The sequence below is a fragment of the Barbus barbus genome (genome assembly GCF_936440315.1).
Source record: "Barbus barbus genome assembly, chromosome: 17".
Taxonomy (NCBI): domain Eukaryota; kingdom Metazoa; phylum Chordata; class Actinopteri; order Cypriniformes; family Cyprinidae; genus Barbus; species Barbus barbus.
Window position 1 is genome coordinate 39,576 of NC_136745.1, and position 7,055 is coordinate 46,630.

General features: G+C 36.4%; 1 long non-coding RNA gene across 1 annotated transcript; it reads left to right on the forward strand.

Annotated features, from left to right (window-relative positions):
• Positions 1 to 1,725: 1,725 nt before the first annotated feature.
• Positions 1,726 to 2,237, forward strand: LOC306883019. Its single transcript, XR_013785312.1, has 3 exons — positions 1,726 to 1,839; positions 1,967 to 2,014; positions 2,135 to 2,237. It is a non-coding gene; the product is annotated as an uncharacterized lncRNA (long non-coding RNA).
• Positions 2,238 to 7,055: the final 4,818 nt, after the last annotated feature.

Sequence of the window (7,055 nt, forward strand, 5' to 3'; positions counted from 1 at the left end):
AGCAGTCCAGCTGTGGTCCGGTATGGTGACTGTCGACTACGCCCCTTCTTCTGTGCTGAATGTGATGTCAGCATGCACACCAGACATGTTCTCCATAACCAAGATGCCATGACTCCTGGACTCTACCAGCCACTGCCTCCAACAGCTCGTGTTGTAGATAAGGCTCTTTCCCATTGTGGTAAGTTCTGGTTTGTGAGTGTACAACATACATATCATTCTCAGAATCAATAGGCCTCATAAGCTTTACTATTTAAATAATGCCTTTTTGTCTCTTATTGTTTGATATTGAATTGAAGCTTTTTGAGCATCTCTTCTATACTTTTTCAGCAATGTACTTCATTACCATTGAACCATTGCACTGTTATATTTCTCAGTCAATACAAATGATCTTAATTCACGTGTTTGATCTTTTTCAGTACGGCTTGTACCTGTGGAGATTCCTGACAAAATTTGTGGTTGTTCATCAGAGTCATTGAGGGTCAGCAGGGAAAACTGTTGCTGTGATCACAATGAATGGTAAGGGTGTGAAGATAAAAATCTATACATGCTCTACTCCCAAGTTTGGCACAGGCCTGTATGTAAAATCTACATATGACTTCTGAGTAATGTTTAAAAAGTATACAAAGTAATGTAAAAATTGTTTAAAGAATCCAAACCCTCATTAATCATAAGGTTTACGTTAAAGTGGATGTGTTTTTGATTTTTCCAGGACAATATGATCTAAGCATGCCTGAGTTGAGTTGTGAGGCATGCCAAGCCACTTGGGCTGCTGGAGTGGTCGACCTAAATCGAAGTGCCTACTGGCCTGCGACCCTTTACTTTGCCACAATTTATGCCACAGATGTCTTTTTCTCATTTGAAGAAATGAAGATGGCAGCACCAGGACTGTCCTACCAAGCATTTGTAAGAATGCTGGATCAGCGAACTGTCCGCTTTGGTCGTGTGAGTTTTGAATTTATTTATCCTACAGTATTGTTAATCTCTTTGTATTGTGGGATGAAACACTGTTTGATGCTAATATATTTGTTGAACATTATTAGCTGTTGGTTTCCTTAATTTTAATAGACTGGCAAGATCTCCACTGACAGTTTTCTGAAAAGTTTTTTTGAGTGGGAGGCTGTGCGATATGAGGTGGACACAATCTGCAAGGAAGAGCCCTTCATCTGTCCTGCGTGCACCCCAGATATGCTGGCAGTTTCAGTAGATGGAAACCGCAAGCATTACCGTTTTAAGAATGCAGCTAGGTATTTCAAATTGTGTATAATATCACACTGTTGAAACAATATTTATAAGAATAAATATCTCTTTAATGTGCACCAAGTACAATTTGATTACAAAGTATCATAAACTTTTGTGTACCTGTTCTGTATTGTTTATTATTATTATTATTTTTTTTTAGATCTGAAGAACAGGCCATCTTTGTACAGGGGTGAAATTTTTGTCTATCCCCTGTACCTGCAAGAAAAGCTGGCCAGTAGGCAAATAACTTTTTTCTGTATGGATGTTACCTGAAAATATTGGGCCTACCTCCAAAGAGTTGCAAAAAGCTGCCCAGAGCTCCAGCACCTTCTTAACATGAAGCCCTTCCTTTCAGTATTCAATGCCAAAGCCCATGATTTTAAATGCGAGGTAGGGGAACTTTGCTATGTGATTAACAAAACTGAACATCTGCAAATGAATGTCAACTTTCTCAGCATTATGATTTTTTTATTCCTAATCGGGTGAAATGGAGTGGTGCATATCAGGATGGGGCTGGTTTAACACTAGGGGAGGAGGTGGAACAGTGCAATGCTTTCCTGTCTAGGATTGCAGTGACCACAAAACACATGTCCAAAGCAGGTAAAATGACCACATACTGCACTAGTTACACTATTAAATAATAAGTAGGAGGAATATGGTAACATGATATTCTCTGTTTGCAGGACGCACAGACATGCTGACTCTCATGGCCATGTGCTGGAATCAGCAAAAGTTCAACAATTTGGGCACCACACTGACCCGCCGTTATCAGAAGGTGATAACATCAGTAGAATTTGTTTTAGATGTTCAGTAATGTATGTTATTAGTGTTTGAAGCTGTGCATTGAACATTTGGTTCTTGTTTTTGTACTATCTGTGATTGCTTGTCATTGCAGACCACAAAAGCTCTGCAAAACCTAGAGTCTATGAAAGTCGAACTGGCAGTGACAGAGAGCCAATTGGAAGACTGGCTCAATGATGTAAAGGAGTGGCCAGACGGTGAGGAAATGACGTGTGTGTGTGTGTGTGTGTGTGTGTGTGTGTGTGTATGTGTATATGTGTTTATATATATATTATATATATATATATATGTTACTGTTGTAATTTTTCCCACACACTGAAACTCTGTGCTTAGAAACCATTTTGTCTGGTGAGACCACTTGGCCATGGCAGATACCACACAGTGGTATGTATACTAGTCTTCTGACAATTCTTATACATACTGACACATTACCCACAATGCTTCAAATGTCAGTCTTCAACCCCATATGATTTTAAAGATTCTTTGAAGGTTGATGTATGACATAAGTTTTTCTCATGCGTTCCAGACTCTGTCGATCTCAGGACAAAGAGAAAAGCATTCGACATCATGTCATTTAAGGAGACTTCAGGAGGAGCAGAAGATTCTTGTTGCAGAGATGGACAACCACTGGAAATATCTTTCAACGCGTGCTGATACCCTCAGAGAACTGTCCTGCTTGTTTGCCAGTGAGACACTGAAAAGTACGTATTTGTAATATATGGCACAAACTTAAGCATAGGGTTGCCCCTGACCAAAGATTTTGCTGGAAAATGGACTCTCAAAATACTCAGTTCCAGGTCCAGGGCTGAGAAAGAATGTTATAAGTTCTTTAAGCCATCATAACTGTTAGACTATTTTGATTTAACTGTTAGTAAGAGTTTGATTTTTACTAAATGCCATATTCCTGTAATTACATAGAGGACGTGTCCTGTCTAATCATTAAAGTAAAAAGTAGACTATTAATGAAAACATATTTCATTGTATCATCATATGTAGCTGTATGAGCCATCATTACACTTTGCCCAAATCTCTATCCACACTGTAATACAAAAAAGTTGAGCCAACTTAAATTTTTAAGGCAACCAGATTCAGCAGATTTTTGAGTTTTCTCAACTTGTTGTTTTAATTTTATACAACAAAAAGTTGAGAATGTCCTACAAAAATAACTTGAGAGAACTCAAAAATCTGCAAAAAGCTGGTTGCCTTAATTTTAAGTTGGCTCAACTTTTTTTTTTTTTTTTTTTTTTTTTAATACAGAGCAATTGGTAGCTGAAAGTTGGGAATCTTGCTTGGAGTTGTCCTTGAAACTCTTTCAATTTTCAAATTTTGAATGTCCTGCCCCACATATGTAATTACAGGGACATTAATTACAAATTAATCCAACTATGACTTTTCTGAAAGACTAACATCTTTGCGTTAGTATTAGGGGGCAGCTCTATTAAACATACACAACGATGACTGTTTATAAAGTTTCTAAGGGAGGCTTAATGTTATTTTGTTATTTCATTCTTTTAAGATTCGCAATGTGGCCTAAGTGAAGAGAGTTTGAAAGGTCTGCAGAGCATCATCCACAGAAAGCAACGTAAAGCCAGAGAAATGAGGGTGCGAGCAAGAGACTGTTACCTGCAAGTTTTGTCTGGAGCAGAGAACATCAACTTCTTAAACAAACTGTCAGCTGATGACTATGACAGTGACTCCGACATTTCTGATGACGAACTGTAATCCAAGAGACAGTGACACCTTTTTCTTCTTGACAGTGACCTTGACCTTAACCCTGAATCTAAAGCATGTAATAAAATCTGCTGTTGATCACCTTATAAATATAACCAAAGTGTAGTGTCTGTCTTTTCACTTGCATACATAAAAATGAATGCCTGCATGCCTCTACAACCAGTCAGCGGTGGTCATGCAGTGCATTATTGTAAGGCTAAGTACTGTACTGTATTAAAGTATAGATTTGAGGTACATGTCCTCTAGATGACTTGTTTCCTCTCATGCCTCTGTGTAGTTGTGCTAGGCTACAGTTCAAACAAGAATTTTTTTTTTTTACTGATCTTGCAGCTCATTTTGACATTGATGATCATATGACATTTTGGTATAAATAAAACTACTCAGTAGTTTATACTTGCAGTATAAGTACAGCCAAAAGAATTAGTCAATTTGTTGATCATAAGTTGATTAAAGCAAAAAGAAATTCATGGTTCCAGCTTAGAAAATTGTAAGATTTGCATTTTTTTAGTTGCTTAATTATGTTTTTTTAAATATATATAATTTTGAGGTTTCAACTGCTCACAGTATTTGTGATATCTTTTTTGGGTAATGTGAAATTTCTCACTATTGTCATAATTTTTACAAACCAAACAATCGGTTGAGTGATGGAGAAAATAATTAGATTAACTCATATTGACAATGATCATTAGATACAGTTGTCTACAAAATAGTTGAGCTCAACCAACTACAAGACTAAATAATCAAATGAAATATGATTCACAGGGGAAAAAGGAATTTTAGGTCTTCAGCCCTGGGCTGAGGAAAACCAACTGTGGCCACATGCCTGTGTCCTAGTTTAGGATGCTGTATAACAACTGAAACCTGGAATAAGCAGATTATAATAGGGACATAGACAAGCATTACAAAAAAACAAAAACAAAAAAAACCATGATGAAGAATCATTATTTCCCAACACTAAATGCACGTTCACCCATTGCCATTGTGCTCAAGGAAAATGACTGATATATAAAGCAATAATATGTTGCCTAGACATGTTACTTTTACCTTTTTTTGTGTAAATTTTAATGTATTTCTGTATTATGTTTTCAGAGTCTCACAGCACCATAAGCAGTGGTGTAGTGGTGCCTGGAGAAGTGGGTATACTCTTAATTTATGCCCCCAGTTTTTTTTTTTTTTTTTTTTTTTTTTTTTAAGCAGCTCTGCAAAGGATGAACTACCAAAAACAGTGACATGTAAAATAGTCTTGCATATTTAGTTCACTCCAAAATGGGCCAGTAATATTTGCACTCTGTTACTTAACTACTTCTGCTTGAGTAAGGATCATTATGAAAATAATATTATCCACAGAAGAGGTGCAGATTTTGCAATTAAAATAAATGTATAAATAGACTGCAGCAACTGACATTTTGTCAGAATCTCTAGTAAATTACATGCTATTTTGTTTAGTTGTCTGTTCAGAATTGTGGGAGAATTGTGATCCCTATTTGAAACAAACAAAAAATCATGATTCTCAATCATTTAAGAAGTTAGAAATATAATAACTATTTTTGTCTAATTGACAGGTTTTATTATTGATTATTATTGCTTATTTATTATTACCACTTGCTTTTAATTGGCTGAGAAATCAAATACACTGCTGGACAATAACCAATAATTTAATATTTTTCCAGAGTTTTCCTAATGAGTTTTATGATTTGTTTAGCCTAATATATAACTTTTTTTTTTTATTTTATTTTTTTTTATCACAAAATAAGGCAGAAGTTATATTTTATTGCCTAGTACTGTATCTATTGCCAAGTGTAATAAATGCTATCGATTAGCACTGCATTATTCAGAATCAGATGCTTTTTTTATTGGCAGCGGCTATTTGCTATAGATTCTATTTACACTGTTAAAATAGCAAGATGTTCTGCTATTTATACTACTTATTGCAAATAGTGGCAATTATCTGCACCTCAGTATTGTAGTAGATTATAAAACAGTACGCAATAATAACGTACTGAGTGTAAATGTAATTTTAATTCAAATTTATTAAATGGATGCCACCTTATTGGGACAATAAAGCCCTCCCTACACCTACCCTAACCCTACCCGATACTTTATTTTCAACTTTTTGATTATTTCCTTCATTTTTATTGAAAATAAATGCCTTTCTGATGCGATATGAGATTTGAAAAGGGTAAAAAAATGTTTGGCAAAAGGCGGGCGCGAACTCGGGTCGATCGCGTCAAAAAGCATGCGCCTTACCATCTACGCCACTGAAACTTATGTTGAATTTACTTCTTTTTTTATGCTTGACTAACTCAATCACACGTTAGTGGGCGGAGTTAATGTAAATAGCCTTTGCCAACAAGATGGGCTATTTGCACTTAGTGTAAATAGACACTCCGTTTTTGATTACCTGTAGATGACTTGGAAAAACACACACAAACCATAATGTCGCAATCATGCGTTTACTGTCTTCACGTTTCTTTTTATTCAGCTTAGCTACAGTAGAGATGGCTTTGGCCACAGCGATAGCTGGATTCTTACACGTCGTGACGCGTAAGTTACTTCTATGAGGCCGTTTCAGGGATATCCGGCTTCGAGTATAAATGAAACATACACTGCATGAGTGTGTTTACGTCTCATTCCTGACCGCATCACTGTCTTTACTGGATGTTTTTAGAGAATATTTGCGCATATTCACATGCGATTGGATTAGTTAATCATATGCTGGACTGTCGTGATTTGGCTAATGCAGGACACTACTGAATGGTGCGCATCAGAGGGGATTTAGAAGTGGGTATACGGAATGCCGACTGATAAAGAAGTGGGTATACGCCGTATACCTGCGTATACCCTCCACTACACCACTGACCATAAGCATGTTGTAAATACAGAAAGGGGCAGAAATAAAAATGTTCAGACATAAATGTGACAACAGTTTGTTGTCCATGACAAAGATAGTACACCTGTATAGGTTTTATTGCCCTTCCACCCCCAGGGGACCAGAAGTGCCCCCTGGAAGAGGAAAAAAACGGCACATTTCAAATGGCTGTAACTCAAAGTCCAATGAGCATAGCAAAGGGAAAAACAGCAGGACAACTACTTATCCTATGTTTAATAAATAATGTTGGACACAGTTTTCTCACATTTATAGAAAGTTGGTAAAAAAGTGTTTTAAAAAGTGTTCTTAGTAAAATACCAAATTTCGACCTGGCTCTCAAATATATCGTAAGGATTTGCACAATGAACATATTTAGATATCCCTTTGTTCATTAAATATAGCATTTGCTTTATTT